This window comes from Malania oleifera, chromosome 11, assembly GCF_029873635.1.
Source record: "Malania oleifera isolate guangnan ecotype guangnan chromosome 11, ASM2987363v1, whole genome shotgun sequence".
Taxonomy (NCBI): domain Eukaryota; kingdom Viridiplantae; phylum Streptophyta; class Magnoliopsida; order Santalales; family Ximeniaceae; genus Malania; species Malania oleifera.
In genome coordinates, this window is record NC_080427.1 from 64,918,341 (window position 1) to 64,939,410 (window position 21,070).

Below are 21,070 nucleotides of genomic sequence, written 5' to 3' on the forward strand. Positions count from 1 at the left end.
CATGTCTAGGACTTTTGGTCAATGCACCAACTCCTAGACCATATCGGGGTGGATATCAGGCACTCCGTGGGGGTCAGCAGAGGAACATAGCACCAGCGAGGGTGTATGCTTTAACATCGGGAGACGATGAGGCTACTAGATACATTGTTACAGGTATCTTTACTGCTTTTTCGTATAAAGTTGTTGTTTTGTTTGACATAGGTGCCACTCATTCCTTTGTATCGTCGAGGTATGTTAAAGTAGCTATGGTGGAAGCACAGTTGTTAGATGTTGAGTTTTTTGTAACTACGTCGACTGGATCTACTGTGAGGTATAGAAAGGAACTTAGGAATTTTCCAGTGGCCATTCGGGGGAAAGTGCTACCAGCCGATCTCGTGATAGTAGATATGTAGGGGTTTAATGTAATATTGGGTATAGATTGGCTGACAACTAATCACGCCAGCATAGATTGCCATCAGAAACAAGTAATTTTCAAACCCCTAAGTGAGCAAGAATACAGATTTGAGGGTACACATGTGCGCGCCTCACCATAGTTGGTGTCAACTATTCCGGTGAGGAGGTTACTTCAGGGTGGTTGCCAGGGATATGTTGCTTACATAAAAGAGTTGCCAAAGGATGAACTAAAATAAGCTAATATTCCAATGGTTAGAGAATTTCCAGATGTTTTTCTAGAAGAATTACCTGGCTTACCACCAGATCGAGAGATTGATTATACCATGGATCTACTATCAGGGTCGGCACCAATATCTAAAGTACTGTACTGAATGGTTCCAGCCGAATTGAAGGAATTGAAGGATCAATTGCCGGAATTGCTGGATAAAGGATTTATCAGACCCAATGTGTCGCCTTGGGGAGCACCAGTCCTATTCGTGAAATAAGAAAGATGGGACCATGAGAATGTGCATAAATTATAGAGAAATAAACAAATTGACATTCAAGAATAGATATCCTCTACCCAGAATCGATGATTTATTTGATCAGCTCTAGGGGACCTAGGTCTACTTCATAATTGACCTTCGGCCAGGTTATCACCAGGTGAAAGTGAAGGCAGAGGACATATCAAAAACGGCCTTCCAAACCAGATACGGGCACTATGAGTTTCTGGTAATGCCATTCGGATTGATTAATGCATTGACAGTATTTATGGATTTAATGAATCGGGTGTTTCATTAGTATCTGGACCAGTTTGTTGTGGTATTCATTGATGATATACTAGTCTACTCGAAGAGTTTTGAGGAGTGCGAGGATCATCTGAGGCTGGTGTTACAGGTGTTAAGAGAAAGGAAATTATATGCCAAATTCAAGAAATGTGAATTTTGGTTGAGACAAGTTACTTTCCTCGGGCATGTGATTTATGGGGACAACATATACGTTGACTCGAGTAAGATAGAGGCAATGGTGAGTTGGGTGAGGCTAGGAAATGTCAAGGAGGTCAGGAGTTTTCTGGGTTTGGCAAGCTACTATCGGCACTTTGTGGATGGTTTTTCTAGATTTTCGGGTCCGTTAACATGGCTCATGAGGAAAAATGTGAGTTTTAATTGGATCGATGACTGCGAGCAGAGCTTTCAGGAGTTAAAGCAATGATTGGTCATCGCCCCAATGTTAGTTATTCCATCAGGAGAGGATGGATTCGTTATATACAGTGATGCGTCCCAGAAGGGACTTGGGTGCGTGTTGATGCAGCACGGCAGAGTTATTGCATATGCTTCTAGACAACTTAAAGAAGATGAGAAAAACTATTCTATGCATAATTTGGAATTAGCTGCAGTAGTATATGCTCTGAAGATTTGGAGGCACTATCTTTATGCTGGGAAATGCAATATTTTCACTGATTATAAAAACTTAAAGTATTTTTTCACCCAAAAAGATTTGAATATGCGGCATAGAAGATGATTGTAGCTTATTAAGGATTATGATTGTACTATCAGCTACCATATAGGGAAAACAAATGTGGTGACTAATGCATTGAGTAGGAAAACAGTAGGAGCAGCGGTGTCAGTAGCAGAGATTCAGTGCCCTATCCAGATGGATTTGGAGAGTTTAGGCGTATAACAGATAGAGGGTGATCACCAAGAAATTACTACTAACCTAGTGTTACAGCCTACATTGCAAGAAAGGATTAAAGTTGCTCAGAGAACTGATCTAGGACTAACAGAATTGATAGATAAAGTGCAAGATGGGTAGGAAGAAGAGTTCAATATATCAGATGACGGAACCCTACGATTTCGTAACAGATTATGTGTTCCTGCAGATACTCATATCAGAAGAGTTATTTTGGAGGAGGCTCATAGATCCCTATACACAGTGCATCCAGGTAGTACTAAAATATATCGGGATCTACAGAAATCCTTTTTGGTGGAGAGGCATGAAGAAAGAGATTGCTGAATTCGTAAAGTAGTGCTTGACGTACCAGTAGATAAAGGCTAAGCACCAGAGATCCATGGGATAGTTGCAACCACTCTATATCCCTGAGTGGAAATGGGATAACATCTCTATTTATTTTGTAACAAGGCTACACCAGTAGGACAGGGACAAAGCACTATTTGGGTTTTCATAGATCGACTAACGAAGACCACACACTTCATTCCTATCAAAGTCAACTATTCTATGGACACGCTAGCAGAGTTGTATATTCAAGAGATAGTTCGCTCCCATGGTGTGCCGGTATCCATAGTCTCAGACCGTGACCCCCAATTTATGTTATGATTTTGGAAGAGTTTTCAAGAGGCTATGGGGTCACAGTTAGCATTCAACACAACTTTTTATCCTCAGATTGATGGGCAGACAGAGAGGACGATTCAGATACTTGAGGATATGATGCGAGCTTGTGTGCTAGATTTTGGGGGTAGCTAGACCCAGTATATGCCGCTGGTTGAGTTCGCGTATAATAACAGCTATCAGGCCAACATCGGCATGGCACCTTTCGAAGCAATCTATGGTAGGAGGTGTCATTCTCCACTATACTAGGATGAAGTAGGTGAGAGGCGAGTTTTGGGAGCGGAATCGGTATAGTAGGAGTACGATAAAGTCTGACTAATTAAAGAAAGAATCAGCACAACTCATAGTCAGAAGAAAAAGTTACGCAGATACTCGCTGCCGAGAGTTAGAGTTTGATGTGGGAGATTGGGTTTTCTTGAGGGTAGCTCCACTAAGAGGAGTTATGAGGTTTGAGAAGAAAGGTAAGCTGAGCTCTAGGTACATTGGCCCATTCGAGATACTTGAGAGAGTGGGGCCAGCTGCCTACAGGCTGGCTTTACAACTAGCTCTATCTAGAATACACGATGCATTTCATATTTTCGTACTGAAGAAATACATTCTAGATCCATCTCACATGATCAGTTATGCAGAGATATAGCTTAAAGATTCACTGGCGTATGAGGAGACACCAATACAAATCTTAGACGGAAAGGAACAGGAATTGCGTACCAAGAAAATTCAGTTAGTAAAAGTCCTGAGGAGGAATCATGAATAGAGGAAACTTCATGGGAGCTTGAGGAGGAAATCAGATAGAAATACCCACACATATTTAATGGAGTACAATATTAGCCAGTATTATTAAAATAAAGTTAATTTTGATTTATGCAATACAGAGTGATGAATGTATAATTGTATTTTAAATCATAGGATAGGTAGTGTTTTGGTTTTGGTAGAGTTTTCTTTTATGGGTATATTTGTAGTCTCCCAGAAATTCTTATGTAACCACAGTATTCCTTTGCCATAAGTGAGGGTAATTAATAAAATAAGTAGCCCATTTTCCTCAGTGGATGGAGATCAATACAGATAGCAAATTTCAAGGACGAAATTTTATAAGGAGGGGAGAATGTAGTAACTTGGATTATTATAGGAATTAAATAATTAAGAAAAGAGAGAGAAGAGAATTTTTTCAAGGGGGTTCAATAGGGTCTTGTCGACGAATGTAGAGAGCTGTCAACGAGTGGCTTCTTGGTGACGTCGACGGGGACCCGTGTCTCGTTGATGAAGAGATACCAAGAGGGGTATTTCCAAGGCCTAAAATTCGTTGACGAGAGATAAGTGTTCGTTGACGAACTCCCATCTTGGACTCGTCAATGAGGTGTTGTGGCTCATTGACGAGGTCACGTGGACAACACTCTATATATAGCCTCAAAACCGATTTCAGCAAGGAATTCATTTTATCACTCGTCTTTCTCTCTCTAACTCGGTTTCTCTCACTTCTCGCTACAAATCCGGCTCCATCTTTTCCTAGTTTGACGTCACAAGCTACTGCGGTGATCCTGGGAAGATTCTCTACAACCTAACAGGAGCTGAAATTCGATTTGGGATGCTTGGGAACCATCCCAAAATCAGGGTAAGGGGATTTTGGGTATTTCCAGTGTTACCAGTTTTATTTGAGCTCAGATTTTGTGTTGTAAGGGTATATACTTTTGTTTTGTGGAATAAAATTAGGAGTGTTATATTTTCAGGGGTAGGGTATTTTTGGGACCCTACAGGCATGTGTTGAGGTCCCCAGCAGGTATTTTTCCAGGAACCCAGGTATATTAAAGTTTAAGAAATTGTGAATAGGTAGAGTTGGAGGCAAGCCTCCCAGTCAGTTAGGTAAGGGAAATATGCTATGCTAGGAATCTTAGAAATTTTATCTATAATATATATATATATATATATATATATACATATATATATATATACATATATATATATATATATATGTATGTATGTATTTTGGGGTAAGTATTTATGGAGTATAGATTATCTTCATTATCAGAAAATACAGATTTCAGTATAGAGGCTTCTATTTATTTAGTTGTGTGGCATGAGTTAATCTTAGAACAATTTAGAATTTATAACAGTCTTTATCATGATTTACATTATTTTTGCTCAAGAATATGTTTTTCCAAATTTTACAGAATTATGAATTACAATGTATTTTTCGTCAGATATTTTGCAGATAAATATTTCACAAGATAGATATTTTACAAACAGATGATTTACAGTATTTGTAAAATACCATGATTTTCTCAAATTTCAAAACCATAACAGTCAGATATTTCAGTTTATTCAGACATATATCTCAATTTATTTAGTGAGATATTTTAGTTATTTTAGTTAGATATTTCAGTATTTTTAGATCAGATTTTTAGTGTTATGGTTATATTGGAATCATGATAAAACAACAAGATAATTATATATTAGTGTAATATAGTAGCAAACCCTAATGGACTAGTTCAGTTTTCAAAGTACGATACCATAGCTATTTCAGGTTCAAGGTGCAACCACATATCTTCTATAGTATGTGAATTTTTAGCAGTCGATCGTGCCTTGGTTATGGACAGGCTCCTTGTCAGTTAGAGGTTGAGGTGGTCAATCTGACTATCGGAGTTTAGTCGACTTATCCTGGTCGGCTAACTAGAGAAAGTCTCGCCTGTGGGCCGCACAACCCTGTCACAAAAGGTTAAATCATAGCTTTCAGTTATCCATCCAAGGAAGTTTTCTCCGTTATTAAATATGTCCATATTTATAGAAATCGTAGACATACCTATAAATATTAGAAGTATTATTAATAGAATATTCAGAAAAACATTTTACGTTAGGCAACATAGGTGTGACTATACTGTGTACTATTTATACGTATTTGCTCAGACTCAGTTGTTTACAGTACTTTTAAATTAGATTTTACAATTATGTAAACTCATCCGGCATACAATAGTAATAACATATTTCCTCTTACCGAGAGTTGTCTCATCCTAATAATCTATTATTTTTCAAGTGAAACAGATAGGTGAGTAGATCAGGCTCGCAGGTAGAGGGGATTGCAGTACTGCCCTATCTGTAGGGTGAGTTTTTTTTTTTTTTTAGAGGGATGTATTTCGAGCGGCCTCTAGGAGAACAACTAGAAGATTTTTGGGGATGTACACGTTCTATGTATGTATTTTGGGAATACAAGATTTTGGTATTGTATATATAGATGTATGACTTTATGTTTTCCGCTGCATAGGTATGTTATTCCATGAATAGGAATTTTCTTAGTGCCCACTTGGGGCCTGAGATGTTATAGCAATCATTATTAGGGGTATCGAAGTATCTTATTTTGTAATATATAAAAAGAATGGCATGTAAAATCGGGTCGTTACACTATATTCATGGGCTCCATTTAGCAGCTAGGGTGACACGAGCGAACCTTCACAGAGGCAGATAATTTTCGTGAGATAAGAAAAGCCTAGCAGCCGCTTACAAGCCCACTCTCTCAGGAGTAAAGCATGTTCAAGGAATATAGTAGAATATTCTTGGTCGTCTTCAAGAGCTCATTTTCGTACTTGCAGATTCTGGATCAAACCAGACAGATCTCATAGGTATAATCCTAATCATTTACATTATCAGATTTTTTTTTTTGTTCTTCCTATGCACTACAGCCAAATCTTAGGGCTATTCGGCAAGTCCCTTCAGGTTTTTCATATTCGGAATACTTAAGATGTGTTGTTAGATTTTATAATTAATTCTATAATTATTTTAAAGTTAATTTATTTTATTATTTATACATTTATTTACTCTTACGTAATTAAGAAAGCTACGGGGCAACCATTGAATTAAATTCGTAGTATTAAATGCTATTATTTATGTTGGTTCTTTTGGCTTCTTAAATGTTTCACAAAATAATTACAATTAGCTCTAAATGCCAATGCATGCTTTTGCCTTAAATTTAACCAATTGTTTTGAAAACTTTTTAAAAATTACTTATATTATTATTTATATATATTTATTTACGTCCACTTAGTTGAGAAAATTTGCTGGACTACCATTGAAATAAATCCTTGGTATTTAATATCATTAATTAAAAATAATAATATTTATGTTGGTTCTTTTGGCTTCTTTTGTAAATAAATGTTACATGAAATTACTATACTTAGTAATGAATATGAATTCATGCATCTGCATTAATTTAACTATTTATTTTTTAAAAAAATATTTTAATATATCTTATATTTTATTTTGTTATTATATATTTATTTTAATGCACTTAATAATTGAAAAAATTCGTAGGATAGCGATTCAATTAAATCCTTAGGACCTCATTTGGAACACGGAAAATATTATGGGAAAAAGGAAAATATTGAGGAATCCGCATTTTTATATTTGGTTATCAAGTGAGAAAGAAAATAAAATAAAACAATATATGAAATCCGTGAAAAATTTCAACTTTATACATCATTAATATTTTATTTTTCTTAATTTTTGGCCATATTAAAATACATAACTTTAGCCTTTAATTAATATACAAGGAAAACACAATGGAAAATGAGTTTTCTCCTTATTTTCCTTTCCTTTTCTCTTTCCAAAACAAAATTCTTGATTCAAACAGATCCTAAATATCAAGTAATGGGAAGTTTGATTTAGACCCATAATCATTAATTGATGATGATTCAATATCCAAGTTATGATTTAATCAAAGAAAAATATAAGAAATTATATAGGAAATCTGCCCCTGCACGTTGTTTATGTTAAAGAAACAAACACGTAGACATTTGGAGAAGCATACATGTTTCCTATATAATTTGTTGAAAAATAGTTACAAGTAATAGTTGCTTCACGTAGAATTTGGAATCAGAAACTCTAGAATGTCATACTAGCACTTGGATCTATACAAATGAGTGATACGAGTTAGTGTGGGCCAATGATGTGGGACCCATAATATTTTGTGAGCCTATATATTAATATAATGTGAATACCAAATTTTGAGTGGTGTGGCCCTACTATAAAAAGTTTAAAGCTATATATAGATATTAGACTGAAGGATCCAATAACATAGTAAATCAAGAGAAAAAAAAGGAGAAGAGGAAGAAGATGAAAATGAAGATGATGATGAAGGCATGGTGGGCGGCATGTTTAGTGGCAGTGGCGATGATGATGGCCTTGGTGGTGCAAAGTCATGGTGTAGGTGGGCGGATGATTAACTTGGACCCTTGCAAGGGGCCCCCACCGCTTCCACCTAGTTGCATTCCTAATCCCACAACCCCTTATAGTGCGATCGATACACATGAACGTCCTTGCTTACCCATCGATCGATGTCGCGGCGGGGGGCCACCGGTAGCGACAATCATGGCTACTATGCCTAATCCATAAATCCGTGGATCGTACATGGGATTATATTTTGATAATAATAAGTCATAAATATTGATAGAAGTTAATAAAGAGGAGCTTGCTTGCTTAATTTATTTATTTGTCTTTCATTTTTGCATTTGAGGTTTTGGTTTCGGACAAAATCGATGGCCTTTTGTCATTTTTATTCAGTGCAAAATAAAAAAAATCAATGTGTTTGTTTTGGCAGACAATTATGATTAATGAATGTTATATCCATAACAAGCACCCCAACTATTGTTTCGCCTCCCTTTATCTCCTTGCAAGTTCTTTTCATTTTCCTACAACCGAGTTGTAGTTTTGTTGGCAAGAACTTAGATTTCATATGAATTATCCATTTGAGGGGGCAAATGCTGAATTGCAATCTATCAACATTTTGTTTGATCACTCCATTTTGTTGGTGCTAAAGGAGCTCACAGTAGACTTAATACACATGGATGAGCACCAACTTGATCCAAAAGCTTAAGCCTATTGGATCCTAAGCACAACCATGTATACAAGAACTAATTGTCCACTAAATTATTCCAATATGGGTCAAACTCATAAGTAGAATTCTCACCACATTTCATGGTTTAAATGTAATTTTTGTACAATTTAATCATCCATTTTGTGGTAAAATTTATGTTTTTCATGATATATAGTTTAAAAATAATGATAAAAAATTATGTGCCTTCTATAAAATATTTCTCTAAGCATTGAGATTCATGGACTGACAAAAAAAACATTACATAAAAAGAAACTAATGATTATTATATATATATATATATATATATATATATATATATATTTTGTCAAATCCTTTAGGAATGAAAATTTGCTACAAATACTATAAATAATTTTTTTAATATAAACAATGAATAAAACATTAAATAAAAATTTATTATTAATTTATTATATATTTTTATTTAATAGGAACAAAATGAATTGTATATATATATATTTAAAATTTTTGAATTTTCAAATGGTATCCTATTGATATATATTTTTCGCTATGTTGTGCAAAATTTGTTATAGGATAGAAAGGATGAATTTGATAGATCATGTGTTATTAATTTTTTATTTTATCCATTACTAATCTAGGTATATTAATATATTTGCACTTCTCAATGTTCACGTTAACTTTTATTTAAAAAAAATAAATTTACATCAACCAAATTAGCAATGAATAACACATTAAATAAAAATTTATTATTAATTTATTATATATTTTTATTTAATAGTGAAAAAAATAGTTATATATATATATTTATTCTATTATGTTTAAATTATTTATTCTAATAATTAGTTTTTTGGAAGGTAAGCTATAATTTTTATAAGATATGCATTATGTGAAGAGGTAAAGATTGCAATATATAGCATATATTATTTTATTAATGTATAACCATTTAATTAATTGTTTAATTCCTCAAAAAAATTTCTTTACAATTAAATTAATTTTTTTTCTATGTTTTTAGATTTTTGTTTCATTTGAGCATAAAGTAATTTTGTCTTATTTTTTCCTTAGATCCTGGGAAAATTTATCATTTCTATTATTCTTTAGACTAATAAGGGTAATTTTTCTCTAAAAAAAATTATGAACTATTTATGCAGCATGTAAATTACAAAGTTAGATTTAACATTATTTGTTAACTGTTTTTTTCAGCCATGAATTCAATCTGATGGGTGTAAGTGTCACATAAGATATTAAGGGGATCATTGTAGTAGATAGTACAATTGAGGGAGTGTAAGTGTATTTTTCCCTATAATTTTTATCCTATGCATTGAGTTAGCCCATATGCCCTAATAAACCCAAATATGTGCGTGTTGGCCACCATGTGCATAATATTAATATTTAAGCTTTAATTTGTATCAAGAAGAGGGGCCAAATACAAGCTGGTATCGAAGTGCATGTACAACTTAGGAAGTATTCATTGTCCCAAAGTAACCCTCATGAACCTAATAAATAACATGTTAAGTGTAGTTTTGCTTGTTAAACTTTGAAATATTATGCCTTTGATATAGCTTTGTCTTTTCTATTAATTAATTGAAAAGAAAATTTAAATGGAAAATTAGCATAAAGGAGACAAGCTGACCACCGTCGAGGCCAAGATATTAATTAGGGTTTTCATTTTTGTAAAAGTACTTTATGGTCTTGCTAACAAACACAACGCAGTATTACAACCCATGAATGTATTCCCTACACATGGACATGTCCGGAGATATTAAGTGTGATACTGTTAGCTTTACTGTAATTCCAATAGGGGGGAGGTGAATTGGTATTTTAAAAATTAATCCCCTAGGTCAATCAGCCAGCAGCAGTATTATACAAACGTAAGGTCAATTAAGTGCAGATAAAATAAATCAATGTATATTCAACGGAAATTAAACTGCACAAATAATCTAATTAAGCATGCACAATAAAGCTGTAAGGAGAGATAACACCATATATGTTATCAAGGTTTGGCAAACTGCCTACGTCCCCGCCTTTGCTCACAAGCACAAGGATTACACTAAGGCTCACTTCAAGGGTTGGATTACCGCCCCCTCAGGCCGCACCTGGAACACAACAGAATCACAATACAATTTGTGTACAAATATTATACTTCTCAATCAAGCAGATTTGCACCAATAATAATCTAAGCACACCAATAATGTATGAATAATAATCTCAATGGTGTATATGTGCAATCAACACGCAAAGTAAAGATTATCTCAAATTTAAGCACAAGAGTGTATCTACAAGCTAATTTTCAAAACTATGTCTAGACAAAAATCTTAATCACAGTTTTAGGGTCTCAAAGATTTGTACTAGGAGTAATATGAATATCTCACAAATATTTTCTCAATATCAATGCATAAAGAGATATTCAAATCTAAGCTTGTAAAATGATTTTTGCACACACAAAAATATGAGCTAAGGTGTCTTGCATTGTGAGTGCAAAGACCCACAAGCCTTAAGTTTCCCCACTCAAAAGATTTATTAAATTAAATCTAGAGGAAAAATTAAGCTCAACCCTCAATCTAAAAATCAACATGCAATGAACAAATGAGGGTTTCTAGCAATAGCATACAATGACTAAAACACTCACAAAACTAGATTTCTCAAAGGAATGGTAATATATGAGGTTATAGGGCTTGTATAAGAAGATTGGGCTTAGGAAATTTCAGAAGATTTTTCGCTTAATCAATGTGTTAATCTAAGCAAATGAATCCCTATATATAGAGAAGTTTAAAATTATAACTGTTGTGGATGTACAGGGAATTATTAAATTTGTTTTAAAAACGTCTAACAATTTTAACCTTGTTTAAGTTAAAATAACTATAGTAAAAATTAGGACAACACGAGTGTTTCGGGCACCTGACCCTTAATTCAGTTGCTCAAACAAACACAATAGGAAAAGTGACTTTCAAGGTTCGGGTGCCTGAATAAGTGTTCGATTTGCTGAGGCAAGGTGATTTTCCAAAAGACTGCGGTTTGGTGGCCTGATATCAAGTTCGGTTTACCAAACTTGAACATTTGGCAGCCCAAGGCAGTTTTGAACGTGAGAGTTTGGGCTGCCGAGTTGGTGAAAAAAGTAAGAATGGACGTTCGGTTGACCGAGGACGGGGATGCCCTTTTCGATTCAGTCGCTCGAAATCTGATCAACTATTTGACCTCTCAACAGTTTGGTAGCCTGAGGCAATTTAACTTGCCTAGTTCGGTCGCTTGAAAACCTTGTGATTTAGTCCTTTAAGTCCTTATTTAATTCAATTGATTCCCCTGATATTATATATGATCTTGGGGACTATTTTATGTGTAGGTGCAAGGACCTAAGGTCATTGAGCTTATTAATTTTACTACACGCATGATATGCAATAATTATTACAAACCTTCCCTATTTTACTATTACATACCCGAATTGAACATAATATTAATTACAATGAATGAATCTTTAGGGTCTTTATTCTTGAAGTCTTATGTTGATTTAGGTGTAATCCCAAGAAGAGGGGGGGGGGGGGGTGAATTGGGTATTTTAAAAATTCTTTAAACCTTATTAACCAATTAATCTCTATTAGTATATTTAACTAATTAATGGCAGGGATTTGAAGCTGATTTAAATTACTATATCAATGACTTCCATTTTACCCATTTACGTGTGTGTGAAGTTATTCAACATACATAAGCAAGCTAAATATTGAAATGCAATGTGGAAAATAAAAAGATAAGGGAAGAGAGAATGCAAACACAGTTTTTACAAGGTTTAGCCAACCCGGCCAACGTCCTTGCCTTGAGCACCCCACTCAAGGATTCCACTATAATCTCTACTCCTTAAATTGGAATGGAGCTTTCCTTACAATCCGCTACTTACAAGAGGTACAGCTTCCCCCTACTCCGCTGGTTACAAGAGATACAACTCTCTTCTCACACCCTATTCACAACCCGAACCGTGAATACAATAAAATCTATAAACCACTCAAAGTTGCTTCCAACAAAGCTAATGAGTACAATTCAAATTCCTAATACATAATCATATGATGAAATTTGAAGCTCAAAATGAATGTAACGATATAATTGTTATATGCAAAAATATGATTCACTAACTAACCCTTTTATCAAATCTCCCAAAAATAAAGATATATTGTAAACGCTTTGGAGAAAATTTGGGTTCTAGTTCACTTTGCGAAATGCATGAATATATCTAATGTGAACTTATTCAAAAACTTTCTCTTGAATAATAGATCAATCAAAATCAACAACTTTCTTTCAAATATTCAATCACACAATGATCTTTGTAATATGCCAATACATATATATATATATATATATATATATATATATAAAATATGATTTCCAAAACTCACAAACTGAATATAATGTTTTCCAAAAGATATCCTTCAATAAAATAAACAATTTTGAACACTAAGGATATTCAATCAAGTGTTTTAATATATCTAAAAAATAAATCTTAAACTGAACACACACTTGAATCAAAACTGGTTAACCTATGGCAAAAACCTTTCTTGAGTAGTGATCTTATTTAAAATAACATATAAATAAATACACTCAAGATCAATCATTCAGCTTATATACAATAACCGATTTAGAGATGAAAAGTTCTTTGAAATATATATATATATATCAATAAGCAAATTAGTATATACGAAAAACTCTTATGAGAATAAACATGAATGTGCAAATTTATATACCAAACCTCAATACCAAAAAGGAGTGCACAATGATTGCTAGATTGTCTTTTGAAAAACGAGGCAGCCTTAGCTCAGATTCGATGTAAGAACTTGAAATCCCAATCTAAAGTTTCAGCAGTGTGTTCAAGTTGAGCTAAACGTGCAATCTCCTTAAGAGAATGCCAAAGGTTTGTTCTCTTCTCTTTCAATGATCTCAGCTTGCGTACTAGGGTTTAGATGTTCAATATATAGGTGTCTTACCCTTAGAATCAATCTTGACCGTTGGATCAAAAAATATCTCGTGAGTTCTCTTATTAAAAATTAAAATTTTAAGTTTTCCCGCAAGTTCAGATGACCAAGGTCAAAGGCCTAGACGACTAAAATTCCTTAAAGCTTCAAAAAATTAACTTGGACACAGGGTCAGACGACTGAAGTTTGGGGTTCAGATGACTGAAGTGTCGGGTTCAGACGATTAAAGTCTGAACTCAGTCTTTTGAGATGCTTCTACTAGGTTCTGTGTTTCACCATAAATTCTTTAGGTGACTGAACTTAATCTTGGTCTTCTGAAGAAATTCTTCAGATGACTAAGGTTATCTTCAATCTTATGAAGTGGCAACTTCAGGAGACTGACCGCTGAGTTCGGTTTTCTGAAGTACCTTTTTCCTAAATTTTTTATTTATACTTTGAAAAACTACTTTCCTCTCTTTCTTGGCTCTTTTATAAAAATATTTTCTGGGGTTTTAAAAATATTTCTAAGTCCATGAATGTCCCCTAATGATGTTCATGAGATGCATGAGTCCTAAGGTAATTCTAGTTTATGATTTGAGCCTCAAATTAAATCATATGAAAATGTAAATACATGAGTTCTAAGTACCCATTCCCATGACGCTCTTGGACTTCACTTGCATCTTAATTCTCACACTCTTTGAGTTCTATGGATCTTGCCCAGATATGTATGATTTGTTCTTTATGGCTTCCATGACTTGTTATCATTCCGTGCATGCTTAATATAGGTCATGTTCATAATCTTAATGCACGGATTAAATACCAAGTGATTTTTCATTATCAAAACAGGATTGGACTCATAAAGTCAACATCTTCATATGCCATCAAGTGATCTTGCTAATATAAACCTGCACACAGACTTGACAGACATTAAATACTAGAGTATTTGTTCTAATTAAAACCAGGTATGACCTATAAGGTCAACATTCTCCCCCTTTTTTATGATGACAAATACATCATGCAAAAGTGGGTATAGCCTTGAAAGCCTCCCCTTGTTAATATGCATAATGAGAAGTTTAAACATTTAAAGTTCAAAAACATTGTTCAAGAAGTACCCAATTTTGCCTCTTCTCCCCCTTTTTGCAATGGCAAAAAGGGCTACTGTAAGTATAAGGTGCGTAAGCAGGGCATTGAGTATGAATCATTTATATGCAGAATATGATTGAGAAAGTTTTTAGAAATTTCGGCAGCATGCCGTTTGAAAATAGTGCATTTTCCCAAAAATACCTGTATAGAAATTACCTGATTGAGTTTTAAATTAACAACTTATCCACAACTACCAACTCCAACAGTTCAGTATGATCATGACAGAAAACATAAATATAACTATTAACATGCCAGATATATGATAGTCATGCATTTGCAAAACACATACAAACTCATAAGTAGGAAACAAAGATAGATTTAAAGTTTAGAGCCGTAAGTTTTCTATATTAAGAAGCTTACCCTAAGTTTATGCACTCTATCAAAAATCTAGGAGGCTTCTCTACTTTGCATTAGACCTAGCTCAAGTCTAATCTGTATGGACTTATCTTCCTGAAGTGGTTTGGTGAAAGTATAAGTTCACTGCTTATTTGTGCATACAAACTCAAGTGCAACATCCCCTTTTTTGCACATGATCACGAATAAAATGATGTCTAATCTCAATATGTTTGGTTCATAAATATGAGATAGGATTTTTAGATATATTAATTGCACTAGTATTATCACATTTAATCGGAACCGTATCATAGTGCAATAAAAAATCCACAAGTTATTTTTTCATATAGAGCATTTGAGCACAACAACTTCAAGCTGCAATATATTTTGCTTCATTTGTCAATAAGGCAAGTGAGTTCTGTTTCTTGGAGAGCCAAGAAACTAGAGATTGTCTTAGATAGTAACAAGTGCCGCTAGTACTCTTCGTATCAACCTTACTACCGGCAAAGTCAGCATCAGTATAACTAACAATTAAAATGTCGTATGCTTAGGGTACCATAAGCCTAATTCAATAGTTCCAACAAGGTACCTAAGAATTTATTTGACTGCTAATAGATGAGACTCCTTAGGAGCAGCCTAAAACCTAGCACACATGCATATGCTAAACATGATATCAGGTCGACTAGCTGTAAGGTATAGGAGACTACCAATCATGCCATGATATAATTTCACATCAATAGGGACACCTTGCTCATATTTATCAAGTTTTGTGGAAGAACTCATAGGCGTACCAAGAATTTTACCGTCTTCCATATTTAATTTCTTTAGCAAGTCCCTAACATATTTAGATTGGCATATAAAGGTTCCAGGCTTAGCTTATTTGATTTGAAGACCTAGGAAGAAACTCAATTCACCTATAATGCTCATTTCGAATTCACTTTGCATGCATTTGGGAAACTCATTACATAAGTTGTCATTAGTTGCTCCAAAAATAATATCATCAACATAAATTTGAACAAGGAGCATATCATCATTTTTAGATTTGATGAAAAGTGTTGTGTCAATTTTGCCCTGGGTGAACCCATTCTCTAATAGAAAACCACTAAGCCTCTTATACCAAGCTCTAGGGGATTGTTTAATCCGTACAAGGCTTTGGACAACCGGTATACATGATCAGGATATTTATGATTTTCAAAACGGGGTAGTTGTTCTACATATATCTCTTCATTTATATAGACATTTAAGAAGGTGCTTTGAACATCCATTTGATACAATTTAAATTTCTTAAAAACGGCACAAGCAAGCAACATACGAATGGCTTCCTTTCTGATTATATCCCAGGATTTTTTTGCGCCAAAATTTTGCTAAAAAATCTTGGTTTTGGCAATTTATAGCCCCATATTCGTCGACGAGACACGTCATCTCATTGATGAGTCTTTAAGGAATTTCGTTGACAAACTTCCTCCCTCGTCGACGAATTTCAGACTGCCCCCAAAACCTCTCTTGGTATTTTCTCGTCGACGAAACCCGCCCTCGTCAACGAGCTCCTCTTATATCTTCATCGACGAATCCCCTATGTTTGTCAACGAGATGCTGAAAATTCTTTGAGTTATTACACTCCATCCCTATCAAAGTGAACTATTCTATGGACAGGCTAGCAGAGTTGTATATTCAAGAGATAGTTCACTCCCATGGTGTGCCGGTATCCATAGTCTCAGACCGTGACCCCCGATTTACGTCACGATTTTGGAAGAGTTTTTAGGAGGCTTTGGGGTCATAGTTAGCATTCAACACAACTTTTCATCCTCAAACTGATGGGCAGACATAGAGGACGATTTAGATACTTGAGGATATGCTGCAATCTTGTGTGCTGGATTTTGGGGGTAGTTAGACCCAGTATATGCCAATGGTTGAGTTCGCATATAATAATAGCTATTAGGCTAGCATCGATATGACCCCTTTTGAGGCTTCTATGACAGGAGGTATCGTTCTCCACTATACTAGGATGAAGTAGGTGTGAGGCGAGTTTTGGGACCGAAATTGGTACAGAAGGAGTAAGATAAAGTCCGACTAATTAAAGAAAGAATTAGTACAACTTAGAGTTGGCAGAAAAGTTACGCAGATACTCGCCGCTGAGAGTTAGAGTTTGATGTGGGAGATCGGGTATTCTTGAGGGTAGCTCCACTGAGAGGGGTTATGAGGTTCGCGAAGAAAGGTAAGCTGAGTTCTAGGTACATTGGCTCATTTGAGATATTTGAGAGAGTAGGGTTAGTTGCCTACAGACTAGCTCTACCACCAGCTCTATCTAGAATACACAACGCATTTCATATTTCCATGCTGAGGAAATACGTTTTAGACCCATCTCTTATGGTCAATTATGCAGAGATAGAGCTTAGGGATTCACTAGCGTATGAGGAAATACTAATACAAATCTTAGACAGGAAGGAACAGGAATTGCGTACCAAGAAAATTCAGTTAGTAAAAGTCCCGTGGAGGAATCATGACATAGAGGAAGCTTCGTGGGAGCTTGAGGAGGAAATTAGACAGAAATACCCACACATATTTAATGGAGTACAATATTAGTCAGTATTATTCAAATAAAGTTAATTTTGATTTATTCAATACAGAGTGATGAATGTACAGTTGTATTTTAAATCATAGGATAGGTAGTGTTTTGGTTTTGGTAGAGTTTTCTTTTATTGGTATATTTGTAATCTCCCAGAAATTCTTATGTAACTATGGTATTCCTCCGCCATAAGTGAGGGTAATTAATAAAATAAGTAGTCCATTTTCCTTAGTGGATGGAAATCAATACAGATAGCAAATTTCAAGGACAAAATTTTATAAGGAGGGGAGCATGTAGTAACCCGGATAATTATAGGAATTAAATAATTAAGAAAAGAGAGAGAAGAGAATTTTTTCAAAGGGGTTCAGCAAGGTCTCGTCGAAGAATGCAGAGAGCTTGTCAACGAGTGGCTTCCTAGTAACGTCGACGAGGACCCGTGTCTCGTCGACGAAGAGATACAAAGAGGGGTATTTCCAGGGCCTAAAATTCATCAACGAGGGATCAGTGTTCGTCGAAGAACTCCTTTCTTGGACTCGTCGACGATTTGTTGTGGCTCGTCAACGAGACCATGTGGACAACACTCTATATATGGCCTCAAAACCGATTTTCAGCAAGGAATACATTTTATCACTCTTCTTTCTCTCTCTAACTTGGTTTCTCTCACTTATCTCTACAAATTCGACTCCGTATTTTCCCGGTTCGACAATAACAAGCTACCATGGTGATCCTGGGAAGATTCTCTACAACCTAGTTGGAGCAGAAATTCGATTTGGGAAGCTTGGGAACCATCCCAAAATAAGGTTTAGTGGATTTTTAGGTATTTCTTGTATTACTAGTTTTATTTGAGCTCAAATTTTGTGTTGTAAGGGTACATAGCTCAGATTTTGTGTTGTAAGGGTACATACTTGTGTTTTGTGGAATAAAATTAGGGTGTTATATTTTCAGGGGTAGGGTATTTTTAGGACCTTGCATGCATGGATTGAGGATCCCAGCAAGTATTTTTCAAGGAACACAGGTATATTAAAGTTTAAGAAATTGTGAATAGGTAGGTTCAGAAAATATAAGTGGATAATTTTCTGGGGAAATTCAATGATTCACTGAGAAATTTGTATAAATGCATTATTGCAGGATCTAGAGATTGGTATGCCGAGGGTGTGAGGATAAAGTTGGAGGCGAGCCTCCTAGTCAGTTAGGTAAAGGAAATATGGTATGCTAGGAACCTTAGAAATTTTGTATGTAATATATATATATATATATATATATATGTATTTTGGGGTAAATTTTTATGGAGTACAAATTATCTTCATTATCAGAAAATATAGATTTCATTACAGGGGCTACTATTTATTTAGCTATGTGGCATGAGTTAATCTTAGAACAATTTAGAATTTGTAACAGTCTTTCAGAATATCATGATTCACATTATTTTTGTGCAAGAATATGCTTTACCAAATTTTACAGAATTATGAATTACAATATATTTTCCGTCAGATATTTTGCAGACAAATATTTCACAAGACAGATATTTTACAAAAAGATGATTTATAGTATTTGTAAAATACCATGATTTTCCCGCATTTCAAAACCATAACAGTTAAATATTTTAGTTTATTCAGATAGATATCTCAATTTATTCAGTGAGATATTTCAGTTATTTCAGTAAGATATTTCATTATTTTCAGATCAAATTTTCAGTGTTATAGTTATTTTGGAATTATGATGAAACAACAAGATAATTATATATTAGTATAATATAGTAGTAAACCCTGATGGACTAGTTCAATTTTCAGAGTACGATACTGTAACTATTTCAATTCAGAGTGCAACCATATATCTTCGATAGTATGTGGAATTTCAGCAATTGATCGTGCCTTGGTTGTGGACAGGCATTTCATCAATTAGAGGTTGAGGCGGCCAATCTGACTATCAGAGTTCAGTCGACTTATCCTAGTTGGCCAACCAAAGTAAGTCCCGTCTTTGGGCCGCACAACCTTGTCATGAGAGGTTAAATCATGACTTTTAATTATCTATCCAAGAAAGATTTCTCAGTTTTATATATATATATCCATATTTACATAAACCGTAGACATACTTATAAATATTAGAAGTATTATGAATAGAACATTCAGAAAAATAGTTTATGTTAAGCAACATAGGTGTGAGCTATATTATGTATTATTTATACCTGTTTTCTCACATAGTTGTTTACAGTACTTTTAAATTAGATTTTATAATTATGTAAACTCATCTGCCGTACACTAGTAATAACATATTTCCTCTTACTGAGAGTTGTCTCATCCTAGTAATCTATTATTTTTCAAGGGAACCAGATAGGTGAGTAGATCAGGCTCGCAGGTAGAGGGGACTGCAGTACTGCCCTATCTATAGGGCAAGTTGTTTTTTTAGAGGGATGTATTTTGAGTGGTCTCTAGGAGAACAACTAGAAGGTTTTTGGGGTTGTTCACATTGTATGTATGTATTTTAGGAATACTGGATTCTGGTATTGTATATATGGATGTATGACTTTATGTTTTCCGCTGCATAGGTATGTTATTCCGTAAATAGGAATTTCCTCAGTGCCCACCTAGAGCCTGAGATGTTATAGCAGTCATTATCAGGGGTATCAAAGTATCTTATTTTGTAATATATAAAATAATGGCATGTAAAATCGGGTCGTTACACTATATACACGCGCTCCATTTTGCAGCTAGGGTGACACGAGCGAACCTTCATAGAGGCAGATAATTTTCGTGAGATAAGAAAAGCCTAGCAGCCGCTTACAAGCCCACTCTCTTAGGAGTAAAGCGTGTTCAAGGAATATAGTAGAATATTCTTGGTCGTCTTCAAGAGCTCATTTTCGTACTTGCAGATTCTCGATCAAACCAGATAGATCTCACAGGTTTAATCCTAATAATGTAATTAGGGTTTACATTATCAGATTTTTTTTTTGTTATTCCTATGTACTACAACCAAATCGTAGGGCTATTCCGCAAGTCCCTTCAGGAATTTCATATTCGGAATACTTAAGATGTGTTGTTAGATTTTATAATTAATTCTATAATTATTTTAAAAAATATTTTAAAGTTAATTTATTTTATTATTTATACATTTATTTACTCTTACGTAATTAAGAAAGCTACGGGGCAACCATTGAATTAAATTCTTAGTATTAAATGCTATTATTTATGTTGGTTCTTTCGGCTTCTTAAATGTTTCACAAAATAATTACAATTAGCTTTAAATGCCAATGCATGCTTTTGCCTTAAATTTAACCAATTGTCTTGAAAACTTTTTTAAAAATTACTTATATTATTATTTATATATATTTATTTACCTCCACTTAGTTGAGAAAATTTGCTGGACTACCATTGAAATAAATCCTTGGTATTTAATATCATTAATTAAAAATAATAATATTTATGTTGGTTCTTTTGGCTTCTTTTGTAAATAAATGTTACATGAAATTACTATACTTAGTAATGAATATGAATTCATGCATCTGCATTAATTTAACTATTTATTTTTAAAAAAAATATTTTAATATAT